The following is a 16408-nucleotide window of genomic DNA, read 5'->3' on the forward strand; positions in this document are numbered from 1 at the left end:
ACACCTGGAGATGCTCAGGGGTTACTCCTGGCTTTGCACTCAGGAATCACTCCTGGCAGTGCTCAGGAGACCATATGGGATGTTGGGAATCGAACCCGGGTCGGCCGCGTGCAAGGCAAACACCCTACCCGCTGTGCTATCACTCCAGCCACACAAAATCCACATCTTAAGTATAATTTCTATGGCTCTTAAATGTCTTTAGGAGGCCGTGCAGTGTCAGGGATAGAACCCAGGGCCTTCCACGTGTCAAGTGAATGCTAAGGAATCTGTCACTTGAGCCACGTCCTTGTCCCTCTTACCTAGTATCTTATTTGACATATTCCACCTTCTTATTTTCTTCTCCTGCACTTTATTTAGAGTAACCATGTTGTTTATTTTATAGTGTCTTCCAGTTACTAGATTCCAGCAGCCCCATGGATGTTTGCAGCTCCACAGCCTTGGTGTGTAAATAACACAACATGTTACAAGCCAAATCATATGCAGAATCCAAAGATGCTGGAAAAAAAAACAAAGATGTTTCGGTCTTATCTTCCTGAGATAATCAGGTGCTTCCCTTGCATGTAAAGGATCCCGGTTCAAATTCCCATCACCACATGTGGTCACCAAATCTGAGGACCATCAGGAGAAAACCCTGAGCATTGCAGGGTGTGGTTTCAAAACAAAAGCAATAAAAAAAAAACAAATAAAATTCTCTAACCAGAATAATGTGTGTGTGTGTGTGTGCGTGCGCGCACGCACGTGCGTGCAAGCATGCATGCGCATGTTTGCCCAGAGCTGTCTCATCTATTGTGGGGACCCCTGAATATTCTGCTGGGACAGTGAGAGAATACACGAAGGTGCTTAGGGTGACAGCAAATTGTTTGTTTCATTTTAAGAGTCATACCCAGAAGTGCTCAAGGTATAGTGCCGGGGTCACTCCCAGCGGTTCTGGGAAACGCATCGTGCCGGATTTGAGCCTGAAAGGTGAGAAGAGCTAGCGTATGGGGCACTTGCCTTGCATGTGGTCACCCAGGTTCCATTCCTGGTATCCCAGGGGGTCCCCCAAGCACTACCAGAAGTAATGCCTGAGTGCAGAGCCAGGAGTGATCACTAAGCATTGGCAGGTGTGGCCCCCAAACAAACAAAACCCGGAATCAAGCCTGAGCCTCCCGTATGCAGAGCATGCCTGCTCCAGCCCTTGGACTAGCTCCTCAGACCTCTATTTAATTTGCACCGTTGTGTTGTTTTGTTGTCATTTTTATTTCAGAAGGACAGTCAGTCATTCTAGGTGGTGGTCCCACTCCTGGAATCATGCTCAGTACTGTTCCTGGCAGTGCCAGAGGACCATGTGGTGCTGGGAATCAAACCTGAGCCTTCCTGGCTGTCAGGAAGCTGGGTGGTTCTTGGTTCTTGGATTGGTTCTAGAAGGTAGAAACAATGAAGTGGGGCTAAAGCAGTGATTGGTAAGGAAGCAACAGCCACCATAGTAACTATGATGGGGTGGGGGAAATCTGCTTGGTCATCTTTGAGCTTTGGACAATGATTTTTTTTCTTAGTTGGATATGATTACAATGAGGTCTTGTTCTTGACCTATGACAGTCAGTGATGGGCAGAGTGACGTTGGCGTTCTGTGTACTTGTTCGTGTTCAACGGGGGGATATCAAAGCCTCACTATGAAAGAAAGCCAGGCCAGTTCCTCAAGTTTTGCTCTTTCTTGTGCTCGAATGCCTTTCTCTGCTGGCACCATATGACCCCCGCTGCCCCCCCCAGGATACTCCATGTGGACCTCAGGTTAAAGTCATGTAAATAGTGGTCCACAGCATGAGACCAGAGGGTCAACCAAGAGGACAAGAAAAGGAAACAAGAGGGGCTGGAGCAATAGCACAGCAGGTAGGGCGTTTGCCTTGCACACGGCCGACCCGGGTTCAATCCCCAGCATCCCATATGGTCCCCTGAGCACCGCTAGGAGTAATTCCTGAGTTCAGAGCCAGGAGTAACCCCTGTGCATTGCCGGGTGTGACCCAAAAATAAAAAAAAAAAGGAATCAAAAAAGAAAAGCCAAAACAAGTATGTGGATGGTCTCCATTCCTGCTTTGTTCTTTGGAATCAGGTCTACTTGGAATAAAATTCACCTTCTTATTTCGACTCACAGAGCCATACATGACTGCCCTGGCTGACCTCTTTCCCTACATTCTTCCTCTCTCACAATAACGACTTTCAACCTTTCCTATCCACCAGTCACAATCAGAAATAAATGAAGGGACCAGAGCGATAATATAGTTGGTAGGGCATTTGCCTTGCACACGGGCGACCAGAGTTCAATCGCCGGCATCCCATAATCCCATATGGTCCCCCAGCACTGCCAGGAGTAATTGCTGAGTGCAGAGCCAGGAGTAACCCCTGAGCATTGCTAGGTGTGACCCAAAACGCAAAAAAAGAAAAAAGAAATGTCTTGCCCAAAATATATACATATGTACACCCCCCCCCCAACACACACAGAGCTCCCAGGAAGGAATACCCTTCTCCGTTCCTATCCCACAGGACACCTTTTCCTCTATCAACTCTGGGATTTAAGTGTCATCTTGTCCAGAGGTAGCCTAACGTCGTTACCAGATTATGTTCCTTGTTATTCTCAGGCATTTGTCACTGTTTCCTGGTTTATGGTCTTTGTTGACCTATTTTTAGTTGTCTTTCCTGAACTCTGACCCCAGGGCTCCACAGGGCAGGATCTTGTCAGTGTTGCTCCGTCAGGTGCTCAGTGATTGCTGGTAGCCTAGAGGAGCAGGGTTAAGGGGCCTATGTGTGGTGCCAAGGATCAATCTCGGGTCGGCCTCATGCAAGGCAAATGCTCTCCTGCTGTAACCACCTCTCGGGGCCCCTATAGTCTAGTTACTCAGACATCCTGAGTCCATGGAACAGGGGTCTACCTATCACCCTGTGTCCCCACTGAGGACAGACACTAAGGGAGAGCCTTGCTTCCAGGCTGGTGAAGGTCAATGGTATAAACCCAGACATAACAAATCATGAAAAAGCAATCCTGGAGCGAGCCAGACACAGTGAAAACAATCACTGGTGTGCTTCCTGTGTGCTCGGTCGCCCCACCTCAGTGCTCTGAGAGTAAACATCCAGAACTCACAGGCGCTGATACTCCAGAGCCTTTTGCCCAAATTCAACCCTGACCGGCCAGCGGCAGCCCAGACCAAGAGTGCAGACTCTAGACATGAGGCCAAGCCCTAATGTTGGGACCTGGGCAAGGTAGTCAGACCCTCACTGCCTCAGGTGGTATTGATGAAGCTCCTTCACGTTCTCTCCAGCATTTCTTGGGGATCTGAAGCAACTGGGTGTCTCCACTCGGCCACTGTCCTACCTGACCCCCAGGGCCTGGCCTCACACACAGTCAGCTGGTTGGAGCCTTGGCTCTGCACTCAGTGAGCTGAGGTCAGAGCCCTGGGCCCAGCGCTTTCTAGCTGGTGACCTTAAACACGCTAGGGGAAAAGGCAGCTCAGATAGAGAAGGGAGCACCAAATAAAGGGTATTGGGAGGATCCTCCCAGGATGGGAGATGCATGCTGAAAGTAGACTACAGAGCGAACATGATTGCCACTCAATGCCTCTTTTGCAAACCACAGCATCCAAAAGGAGAGAGAGAACAAAAGGGAATGTCCTGCCACAGAGGCAGGGTGGGATGGGGGGGGGGAATGGGGGGTGGGAGGGATACTGGGATCAGTGGTGGTGGAGAATGGGCACTGGTGGAGGGATGGGTACTCGATCATTGTCTAACTGAAACCCAAGCACAAAAATTGGTAAGTCTACAACTGTACCTCATGGTGTTTCACTAATAAAAATTAAAAAAAAAAATCAAGCTACTGCCTCTGTGAGTCCTGTTCCCTCAGAAAGGTCTTTTGGAGTTCCTGCACCAGCGTTTCATCCACTGCCGAGGCTGTTTGGCAGTCTGCCTCAGTTCTTCCAACCCCTGTGGGAAAAAAAGCAGAATAACCAAAGAACTCCAAACTCTGTCGTTTTATTAAGAGTCTGTCCTCATCAGTTCTCCCCAGAGCAAATCATCCAGAGCCCTCTCTCTCGCCCTCCCAACTTCTTACCCTCGCACAGCTTTCCTTTGCCTCCCTTATCAACTGTGTCTCCTGACACTGGCCGTGCCAGGAGCAACTCCTCATGGCTGACTGGGGTGTGGACAGGAAGGGAGTGAAAGAGGGTTAAGGGAGACTGCATCATCCAGGAGCCGCTCAGGCCGGGACTCATCGCAGAGACCTTGCCACAGGTGCTCGTGTCCGTCCCCAGCCTCCGGAGCCGTGACGCTCTGCCTCACACCATCAGCGAACTCACTCCCAGTTACTTCTTTGAAGCCGGGTGCTAAGGCCATGGGGCGAGTCTGGAATTTCAGGGGGAGAGAAAATTCCAGGGAGGGGGAAATTTTCAAGGGGGAAACAAGATAAAATGTAAAACGAATGAGGGACCTAGAGGCACTTGGTTGAGCAACTTTTGCCATCCACACTGACACAGCTGAGGGGAAGGAAAGGGGTGTGCTCAGATGGGTGGAGAAAGTCTGGGAATTTTCACCAGAAGACCAGGATGTGGGGGTGTGGTGGGGGAGAAACCCCTGTCCCCAGGCCTGGGAAGACCAAAAGATCAGGAAGGTGCTAGTGTGTGAAGTGTTTATTTTTTTTTCCAGTGTCTTAAAATAGAGGAAAGGAAGTAACCACGCACACAAATTAACCAGAAATGGGGGAAAGTGGTCACAGCAGCAGCTGAGAAATCAAAGCCGGAATTTCAGGAACTGGGATAACTATAAGCTGACCTTGGAATTTCCAGCCTGTGACGAAGCTCTTGGAACTGCCAACTGCCAGCTTCCCAGAAGTCTGGAGCCGGACAGGAGTGAGTGCCTCCCATGGAGGGCCTCGATTTCCACCCCATCCCCCCAGGGAGTGGAACAGATAAGGGGGGGTCTTCCCCCAGGAACTCCCTGAGGTCTAGTGACTGGAACGCCGCTCCTTACTGGGGGCTCAGCAGAGCAGACAGGCTGGTGCAGGAAGGACTTTCCCTGCGGAGCCGAGGATTGGAGACGCAGGGACATGAGTCATTACTCTTCTCTCTCACTTCGGCAAATGGCAGGCAGAGATCGGATCCTTCTGAGATCACAGATCTTTCTCAGAGTCTATCAAAGTACGTACCCCAGGGCTGAAGAGATAGTACAGAGGGTAGGGCGCTTGCCTGGCATGCAGCCACAACCCAAGTTTGATCCTCGGCATCTCGTATGGTCCCCCGAGCACTGCCAGAGTAATTCCTGAGCACAGAGCAGGGAGTAACCCCTGAGCATTGCTGGGTGGGTGCCCCTAAAACAAAGAAATAAATCACACACACACACACAGAGCGAGAAAAGGGGGTACTCACACACATTAAAGTCTGTATACAGCATTTTACACTCAGATTTAGGGTTTCAAAAGCACCCAACCCTATTCCTTGTTAAAGCAATTGGCTGGTAGGGTCTGCATTAATTCAATATATCTCATCCTCAACTCAACAGTCCAGTAAATAAAGTGTGAGTGGGGGGAGGGGTGGCTCACAGCACTCTCTTGGCAGCCCTCAAAGGCCTCTACTAGCCTCGGAAAGACCTTGAGTCTCCCCCTGTAACATCAGAAGCCTCTTCATCCAGCTCTGGCGCGAGGTGGGGCTCAGAGTGGCAGGTGGGGGAGCCCCCGCCCCTGCATCCACCCAAAGAGGCCAGAATGGGGCTAGCCAGGTGGACAGTTTTTCTCTGCCCCCTCAGGGTATCCTTTTTGGATGGAAATTTGGAACTGCCCAGACTAGAGGAGATGAAGGCCTCCTCCCTTAATTAAATGCCCAGGAGTTGCTATGGAAACCAGAGCTTCCAAATCCTGGCCAGACAATGGGGAGAGGAGCTGCCTCTGGCCTAGACAAGGGAGCCGGCAGGGGCCTCCCTGGCGTGGGGATGGTGGGCAGAGAGTGAGAAAAGGGGGTGCTCAGCCTCCCCTCCCCCTGGATCCGTGGGAAGGGGCCTCTCAAATCCAGGGGGCGGCAGAAAGCAGTAGGGCTTTGGGGAAGGACAGGGAGTCGGTGGGGGCCTGGAGGTGAGCACTGCCCCGGAACCCAGCACTTCCTTTGTGCAGGAGGAGAAAGCCAGCGGCGCTGATGAATAAAGGGAAGAGGCAGAGGGCAGACAGTTCGAGATAAGGCCCCCGGCTGCCAAAGAGCAGAGGAATGGCGCCCTGAGAGAGGGACATTGCTGAGACATTGCCAGACAGACACAGCCCCGTGCAAGGTGACAGCTCCCAGGGCCCTGCCATTCAGCCCATTCAGACCCGACCCCTTTTGTCCTAATTCCCCTCCGGAGCCCCTTTGGGCCTTCAGAACGTCTCCTTAGGGAGGCAGACGATGCACACACCACGGTGAGAGCCTCACGGCTCTGTGCCGGCGAAGGCTGTAGGCTGCAGTCGCCCCAATACGCCCTACAACTCAGTGAGGCCCGAGGGATGGAGGATGCACAGCTGAGAGAATGTGCCGAGCCTGACAGCCGTCAGGAAGGGCTGCAGCAGCCTGGGGATTTGAACTCGGGCTTTGGCTCACCATCCTGTAAGACTTCCCATTTCCCCACCTCTGCCTCAAGGCTGCCAGCCAAGTTTTCTGAGGCAAGCCCACTCTGTTCCCATCCTTTCAGCCTCCCACTCCGTGTTACCTAAATACTTCTAGAGAAGAAGTCCCGATTTGTATGCTGGTTATCTAAAGAGTTTATATATAACTTGGTTGTTTGGAACCCAAACACATTTTCTTCCCAGAGCAAAGGTATTAAATGAATTCAGAGAGCTGCTTGACCCAGAATGTAGCTGACAAATGGTACCTCAAGCTCATGACTAACAGGGCTCAGCCACCACTAATGATGCTATCTCCAGGAGCAACTCACCCTTGGTTCTCTCTCCTTGGTTACAGAAAGGAGCGACTTAAAAAAATAAAATATATATTCCTATATGGGCTGGAGCGATAGCACAGCGGGTAGGGCGTTTGCCTTGCACACAGCCAGCCTGGCTGAGCCGGGTTCGATTCCTCCGCTCCTCTCAGAGAGCCCGGCAAGCTACCGAGAGTATCTCGCCCGCAAGGCAGAGCCTGGCAAGCTCCCCGTGATGTGACGTATTCGATATGCCAAACACAGTAACAACAGGTCTCATGATGGAGACGTTACTGGGCCCGCTCAAGCAAATCGATGAACAACGGGAGGACCGTGATACATATATACACACATATATACATATATGTGTGTTATATATATATATACATGTGTGTATAATTGGCTTAATTATAAAGATGTGAGGGGAGACAAAGAGGGAAACATATTCGAGAGAAAACAGTGGTAGCAAAGAAACACAGACAAGCAAGCAAGATATGGGTTCAAGGAAGAAAATGGGCTTCAAGAGCAAGTCGAGGGGGTCTGGTGCCACCAGCAGGTCAATCTGTACCTGGGAGGCGAGTGCATCAGCAGCCTGATGGTGCCTTTAAACTTCCAGATACCCCAAAATTGCTGCTGTGCCTTTGACCAGACCCCAAAAACTTGGGGCAAAGTTTACCAAGAAAGAAAATGCCAAAAGTTAGGTATGTGGGAAACACACCCACAAACCACCTCTGGCTCAGCTATATAACTGGAGGCAAGGCCTCTCTGGTTCCTGATCGAACTGCTTAATGGCCATGATCCCAGAGACTCAGAAACAAACCTCGAAACCCAGTGGCTTTTGGCAGAAATGTATCCGACCCCGCAGTAGGTTACTGTTGCCAGGCCACCCCAGAGGGGAAAGGATGCTGTCCCTCCACCTGCTCCCCCTAGGCGGTTCGGTGACTGTCATCCTCCAGAGGCCATAAGAGGGTCAGTTTTGGGTCCTCAGTGATGGAGGTGGAGCCAGCCTTTTCCTCCTCACCCCAACAAGACCCTGAGTCGCCACCCACTAACAGCCTCTCTGGCTCCTGATCAAGCTGCTTAATGGCCATGATCCCAGAGACTCAGAAACAAATTTCGGAACCCAACGGCTTTTGGCAGAAATGCATCTGGTCCCTGCAATAGGTTACTGGTGCCGGGCCACCCCAGGTGGGAATAGGTTTTGTGCCTTGGCCTGTTCCCCCTGGGGGCCCGGTGGCCACCATCCTCCAGAGGCCACTGGACAGTCAGGTTTGGGCCCACAGTGACGAGACACGTGGGACCTCCCAGGATGGGGGTGAAGCCGGCCCTTTCCTCCCCGTCCCAATGAGACCCCGAGTTGCCGCCCACGAACGGCCTCTCTGGCTCCTGACCAAGCGACTTAATGACCATGATCCCAGAGACTCAGAAATAAATCTCAAAAATCAATGGCTTTTGGTAGAAATGGGTCTGTAAGTTACTGTCGCTGGGCCACCCCAGGGGGGAAAGGGTGCTGTCCCTCCGCCTGCTCCCGCTAGGCGGCTCAGTGGCTGCCATCCTCCAGAGGCCATTGGACAGTCAGGTTTGGGCCTGCAGTGATGAGACACGTGGGGCCTCACGAGATGGGGGTGGAGCCGACCCTTTCTTCCCCATTCCAATGAGAACCCAAGTCACTGCCCACGAATGACCTGATCAAGCTGCTTAATGCCTATGATCCCAGAGACTCAGGAACAAATCTCAGAACCCAGCAGGTTTGGGCAGAAATCCCTCCAGATTTAAGTGTTAAAATTTTGGAATTTCAAAATCGTGTGGCCACTACTGCAGCCACACAACATCATATGTTATTCATAACTAGCAATAGAAAACAAATTGTCTACGGTTGCCTTTTCAGCAGATCTGAGTGTTGGAGTAAAATCCCAAATAATAATGGTGAGTCTGGAGTCAAAATATTGAATGTAATCAAAGTAGAGAGAGAGAGTAATATGGAAATCAACTTCCCCACAGGTAGGAGGAGGGTGTGGAATGGGGGTATACTGGGGTTTTTGGTGGTGGACAATGGGCACTGGTGAAGGTATGGGTGTTTTATTGTTTGACCGAGACTTAAACCCGACAGCTTTGTAACTGCTCTCACAGTGATTCAATAAATAAATTTATAAAAAATGAAAAAAAAAGAGCAAGTCGAGAAGTGGCTTTCTTTTTCTCCCTTTCGCCTCTTACTTCCTTCATTCTGCTCATCTGTATTCCAGTCGTTGGAGTGTCTAGAAGGGGTAATAGTCATTCCTCAATCAGGCTGTACTCTGGGCGCGGCCCAAAGCCAGTGTTTCCAGAGAAGTGGGACCAGAGTAGAGAATGTTTAGAATGCAAGGGTTTTTTTTGTTGGAGATGAGGATATGACTCAAAGGGCTGCTTTGCATGTGAGAAGACCGGGTTCAATCCCCTGTCCCGTATAGTCACCCAAACACTGCCAGGAGTGACCTGATACCCAGTGGTGCAAATACTGGTGATGGGGGCAGGCATGTGGTACCCAGGACTGACCCCTCAATCCTGCCAGGCAAGGCTCTGGAGTGGGTATGTGATTCACTTGGTGGAGCACATGTCTTGCACAGGAGGCCCTGCTTCCAGTCCCGGGCACCACATGTGTGCTCCTCATAATCTGTATCTGCACCTCTGGGTAGGACTATGACCCTTTTAACTTCCCCAAACTAACAGGTGTGAATCCAAGTCTTCCAGAGCTAAGGGAACTGTCTTCACAGCACTCAGAAGACTTGAGAGTGGAGGGAGCAAACATGGTGGCTCTCTGCCACTGCTTTGAGGATTGTTGGGGGAGGGGGCATACCCAATGGTGGAAGGATTAGAAAGATGCTCCTCACACAGTGCTCAAGGTCACTCTGCAGTGCTTGGGGTTACAGTACTGGGGTTGACAGAGATCCACACGCGAACCATGATCCAGATTTCCTTATGCAAATCATGAGCTCCAGGCCCTTGTGTCACCCCCCAAACTGTTTTTTTTTCCTTTTTGGGTCACACCCAGCAGTGCTCACGGATTACTCCTGGCTCTGAACTCAGGAATCACCCCTGGTGGTGCTCGGGGGACCATATGGGATGCTGGGGATTGAACCTAGGTCAGCTGATGCAAGGCAAACGTGATACCCACTGGACTATTGCTCCACCCCCCAAAAGAACTCTTAAAGATGCATCCCGATTGCATAGTGCTCCAACAAGTCAAACTGAGTTTAAGATGTAACAGGTTACCAGAGTCAGAGTGATGGTACAGCAGGTAGCACATTTGCCTTGGTTCGGTTCCCAGCATCCCATATGGTCCCCTAAACTGGACAGGAGTAATTCTTGAGTGCAGAGCCAGGAGTATCCCCTGAGCATCGCCAGATGTGACCTCCATCCCCAATAAAAAAAGTAAGTAACAGGTCAGGGCTGGAGCAAGCAGGGCATTTTCCTTTGCACACAGCTGGCCTGGGTTCAATAACCAAGCACCACACCGCTGGGACACAGAACCCAGGAATAAGACCTGAACACAGGTGGGTGTGGCCCACAAACAAACAAAAAACAAAAAAGGAAGCAACGGCATCCTTCATAAGACAGAGCTTTCTCTCTCCAACATCTTCAAAAGTGGCAAAGAGGACCAGAGTACAAGAGTCAGAGAGCTTGCCTTGCATGCAAAAACTCAGGCCCCGACCTCGGTTCAAATCACCACCAGGGGTCACTCTTGAGCAGAGCCAACATAGATCCTGAGCATCAACTGTGGCCCCCAAACCAATGCCCCGAACCAAAAAACGAACCCCAAAAGTGGAATGGCCTCTTGGTAACGTTGTGAGCTCTGTCCCACTGGCAGTATGGAAGGAAGGAGTAAGGAAGTAAGGAAGGCACTGGCTAGCAGGCGCCTGGTAGAGGGAAGGCAGAGTTGGACTAGCCTGAGACTCCCTAAACTCACTTAGCAAAATGCTCTGGAGTATCAATAATGAGCCCAGCACTACGCCAGGAAGGAGATGGAGAATAAGATGGGGCCTTACCCCGGGAAGCTACAGCCCGGTGCAAGAGTCACGCATTAGAAATAAGCACGTTATAAATAAATAACTAAACACTGCTGGAACTAGGGTTTCAAACTATAGTTGTAAGGAAGATTTTAGGGCACTATTGTTTTTGCTGCCACAAGTTGAATCTAGTCATATTTATATATCACTGTATCACTGTCATCCTGTTGTTCATCGATTAACTCGAGCAGGCCCCAGTGATGTCTCCTTCGTCCTAGCTTGAGATTTTATTTTATTTATTTATTTATTTTGCTTTTTGGGTCACACCTGACGATGCACAGGGGTTACTCCTGGTTCTTCACTCAGGAATCACCCCTGGCGGTGCTTAGGGGACCATATGGGATGCTGGGAATCGAACCCGGGTCGGCCGCGTGCAAGGCAAATGCCCTACCCGCTGTGCTATTGCTCCATCCCTTAGCCCTGAGATTTTAAAAAGTGCCACATTCGAGGCTCTTTCAGCGTCAGGAGAATGAGACCCATCATTTTTACTGGTTTTTGGCATATTGAATATGCCATGGGGAGTTTGCCAGACTCTGCCGTGTGGGTAGGATACTTCTGGTAGCCTGCCAGGTTTTCTTTCTCTCTCTCTCTCTCTCTCTCTCTCTCTCTCTCTATATATATATATATATATATATACATATATATACATATACATATATAATTTCTTTCTTTCTTTCTTTCTTTCTTTCCTTCTTTCTTGCCCCTTCCCTCTGTTGAGTTGCTGCACATTAGGAGTCACAGCCCTGGTTGTCTGGGGCTGGCACACGTTCAGTGGCAGTGCACTTAGGCCCATGCAGTACCGGTCCCCGTGGCTGGGTCCGGGTGACACTAGTGTCTGGGGCCCTGAATATCAACTCCCACGCCCAGGAGGATACTTTTTTGTGCACCCCACCTTTCGCAGGCCTGAGGCCTCTCATCCTTTGGCTTTCAGCCTCAGTGTGGGTTCTTCTTCAGAGACGTCTTTTTGGAGCCAATCTCCAAATTAGACCCCGACCTAGCATGTATGTGACCCACACGTCACAGTGGCACATCAACAGGGAGAAGAAAAGAGGACATAGACAGCAAATAAGTAAGTAGATCGCATCTTAGGGGCTGGAGCCAAGAGCTTCCAGAGCAGGTGAGCAGGGCCTGGAGCGCCTGGGCCTTCTCAGCATCAAACTCATCCCCTCACGCTGGCAGGAGGCGCTTTGGCCACGGAGCCAGCCCCTGGCCTCCCGGTTCAATTCTTTTTCTTTCTTTTTTGATTTTTGTGCAACACCCAGCAAGGCTCAGGCCTTACTTATGCCAGCACTCATAAATTACTCCTGGTGGAGTTAGGGGGACCATATGGGATGTAGGAGATGAAACCCCAGTTGCTGAATGCAAAGCAAATGCCCTACCTGCTGTACTATTTATTTAGGCCCCAATTCTTTTCTCTTCTTTTGGTTTTGGGGCCACTTCCAGCGGTAGTCAGGGTTTACTCCTGGCCCTGTAACAAGAATCATTCCTGGCAGGGGTCTGGGGCGCCTTATGCGCTCCCAGAGATCAAACTCTGGTCAGCTGCTTGCAAGGCAAGCGCCTTACCCATTTGTATTATCTCTCTGCCCCCCAGAATCATGTTTTCTCTTTCTTTCTTTCTTTCTTTCTTTCTTTCTTTCTTTCTTTCTTTCTTTCTTTCTCTTTCTTTCCTTTTTTCTTTCTTTCTTTCTTTCTTTCTTTCTCTTCCTCCCTCCCTCCCTCCCTCCCTCCCTTCCTTTCTTCCTTCCTTCCTTCCTTCCTTCCTTCCTTCCTTCCTTCCTTCCTTCCTTTCTTTCTTTCTCTCTCTCTATTTCTTTTATCTGCCTGTCTTCTTTCTTTCTTATTTATTTATTTTTATTGAATCACTGTGAGATACACAATAACAAAGTTATTCATGATTATGATTCAGCCATACTATGTTCCAACACCTGTCCCTTCACCAGTGAACCTTCACCACCTCCAATTGTTCCCAGTTTCCCTTCTACCCCGCTCCCCTCGAATCTGTCTCTGTGACACTTTTCTCCTCTCTCTCTCTCTCTCTCTCTTTCCTTTTAGGCACTGTGGCTTACAGTATTGTTACTGAAAGAATATTATGCATATCACTTTACGTCCTTTCAGCACCCAGTTCTTGTCCAAAGTGATCATCCCAACTCTCATTGTCGTAGTCGTTCTTCTCTGTCCTAACTGCTCCACTCTTGTGGCAAACTCCCTACTAAGAAACAGTCCTCCTGGCCCTTGATTCTATTGTCTTTAGGTATTATTTCTATGGTTTTTTTAATATCCTACAACTAAATGTGATCATTCTATTTCTGTCCTTCTCCCTCTGACTTATTTCACTCAGCCTGATATGCTCTATTTCCATCCATGTTTGAGCAAATTTCATAACTTCATTTTCATTTTTCCTAACGGCTGCATAGTATTTCGCTGGTAGATGTACCAGTTTCTTTACCCACTCATCTGTTCTAGGGTGCTTGGGTTGTTTCCAAATTCTTGCTATTGTGAATTGTTCTGCAGCGAACACAGAAGTGCCGATGACTTTTCTGCATTGTGCTTTGGGGCTCCTAGAGTATATTCACAGGAGTGAATTACTGGGTTGTATAGGAGCTCAATTTTTACTTTTTTGAGGAATATCATATTGTTTTCCAGAAAGGCTGGACAAGTCGGCATTCCCACTGATCATGACGGAAAGTCTCTTTCTCCCTGCATTGACACAAGCACTGGTTGCTCTTGTCCTTTTTGTTGTGTACCTGTTTTTGTTGGGTGTGAAATGGTATCTTATTGTTGTTTTGATTTGCTTCTCCCTGATGATCGGTGATGTAGAGCATTTTTTCATGTGCCTTTTGACCATTTGTATTTCTTCTTTGAGGAAGTTTCTGTTCACCTCTTCTCCCCATTTTTTAATGGAATTGAATTTTTTTTCTTGTAAAGTTCTACCAGTACCTTTTGGTTATAAACCTCTTATCAAAAAAGTGTCATTTAAATAGTTTCTCCCATTCCATGGGCTGTATATAAATCCTGGTCATCATTTCCTTTGAGGTGTAGAAGCTTCTTAGTTTAATGTAGTCACAATTATTTGTCTTTGCTTCCACTTGCTTGGTCAGTAGAGTTTTGTCCTTGAAGATGCCTTTAGCGTCAATGTCATGGAGAGTTCTGCCTATGTTTTCCTTTATTTTTTTTTTTTTGAGGCCGGAGGGCTTTTTGGATCAGACACACCCAGCAACGCTCACAGGTCACTCCTGGCTCTGCACTCAGGAATTACTCCTGGCGGTGCTTGGGGACCATATGGAATGCCCAGGATCAAAACTGGTCAGCCGTGTGCAAGGTAAACACCCTACCTGTTGTATTATCGCTCTGGACCCACCTCTATGTACTTTATGGATTCGGGTCTGATAACAAGGTCTTTAATGTTTTGGCTTGACTTTTGTTCATGATGTTAGAAAGAAACCAAAGTGTGTGTGTGTGTGTGTGTGTGTGTGTGTATGTCTGTGTGTGTGTTTGTAGCTGGCCAGTTTTCCCAACACCACTTGAAGATTTCCTTGCTCTGCTTCATATTTATTTTTTGGCTCCTTTACTGAAGATTATCCAATAATATACCTGAAGGTCTGTCTCAGGATATTAAACTCTATTCACTGATCTGAGGGTCTGTTTTTATTTCAGTACCATGCTGTTTTAATTACTACTGCTTTGTAGTACAGTTTGAAGTTAGGGAAAGTGATGCCTCCCATCTTTTTCCCCCCAAGGATTGCTTTAGCTATTTAGGTGTGGGTGGGGAGTATTATTATTCCATATGATTTTCAGGAATGTTGATTGATATCTTTGAAAAAAATGTCATGGGTGTTCTTATAGGAACTGAATTGAATCTGTACAGTGTTTTGGGAAATATTGCCATCTGCCGTCTTGACGATGTTAATCCTCCCAGTTCATGAGTGTTGGAGTATAGCTCTAAAAGTTTTAGGATAACATTGGTTTTGTCCTTTCTCCCTTGCCACAGGGAGCTTAGGTTTAAGTGCTCTGGAGACACTCCCATTCCTCTGTTTATCTGTAAACTCTTCTATGCTCTTCTCCCCAACAAGCTAATCACCTTTTCCCCCAATTAGATTCCATTAACCTGTAAGATCAGATCCTTCTAAGGACACTGAGCTTGTAAGTTATGTCTTTTACATAGTTTACTTTAAAACCATGTCCTTTCTGTACGGACAAAGGAAGACAGTTAATATCATGCTTTTGTAACTTGGGAGTTGATTGACTCTGAATAATATTTACTCCTGGGCATCTGCTTTCTTAACTCAGTTCCTCTAAGTTCCTAGTACCCCAAAAGCAGGGTCCCGGCGAGGGACTGAATAGACCCAGGGCAAGCTGTGAGCTACCTTAGCATCGAAATGGGCCAGGTCAAAGCGCCACAATACTCAACTATAAGCTGAGGGTTTGATCATGGATAAATGCTATCATGATCCAAAAGTAACAATGAGATTAGGACTCTGCTGGGGTTAGGAAGACTAACCTGGCCTGAGGACTGCGGTCTGGATTATATAGTGAGATGTCCTCAGGAAGAACCAAGCTTTAAGTTTAATCCATCTCTTACTGTGCTCATACAGAATGACATTGCTAGAAATATTAGAAGTAGATTTCCTATAACTAGCTTAAATATAGAATCATGTCACCCACAAAGAGTTTTAAGTGCATTACTAGCTGAGGAAAGAAGAAAGGGACACAACCTGGATGGGATCCCATCCTTGAGCAGATCTCCAAGTAATCTGGAGTAATATCTTTAGATGAGAGTTTGTCCTTGAGTTAATCTTCTGGAGGAGTGACCTTACCTCTCTTGTTGATTTGTTAATGTTCAATCCACCCCACATGATTTCTATATAAACTAGGCTGTAATAATGGGCTGGGAGGCCGGAAGGAGAATGAGGGGGGAAGCAAGAAGGAGAATGAAGGGGGTTCGAGAGAGAAACATCAGGGGAATGGAAGGAGTTTGGAGAGGAGATTGGAATAAACTGCCATTGATACCGACCAGCCTGGTCCTCGTTTCTTCCTTTGCCTATCCAAGCAAGCGTAGGAAGAGATAGAGCACCACGACCTTAAGAAAATACACACATGAACAGTGAAATTAGTTGTTTCCATTTTTTTTTTGCCACACGCAGCAATGCTCAGGGGTTACTCCTGGCTCTGCACTCAGGAATTACTCCTGAAAGTGCTCAGGGGATCATTTGGGATGCTGGGGATCAAACTTTTGTTGGCCATATGCAAGGCAAACACTATCCACTGTATTATCTCCAACCCTGAGATTGTTTTTTTAAAAATATCTCTTTCTTCTCTTTCATTATTTGTATATAAAAAAGCCATGAGCGTTTGCACATTACTTTTGTAACCTGCCACTTTACAAATCTATTGTTCCAGAAGCTTTATTGTAGGAACTTTAGAGTTTTCTTTATTGTAGTGTCTTCAGGGTTTTAAATATAGAATCATGT

Source organism: Sorex fumeus, unplaced genomic scaffold, assembly GCF_029834395.1.
Source record: "Sorex fumeus unplaced genomic scaffold, SorFum_2.1 ptg000042l, whole genome shotgun sequence".
In the NCBI taxonomy this organism is placed as follows: Eukaryota; Metazoa; Chordata; class Mammalia; order Eulipotyphla; family Soricidae; genus Sorex; species Sorex fumeus.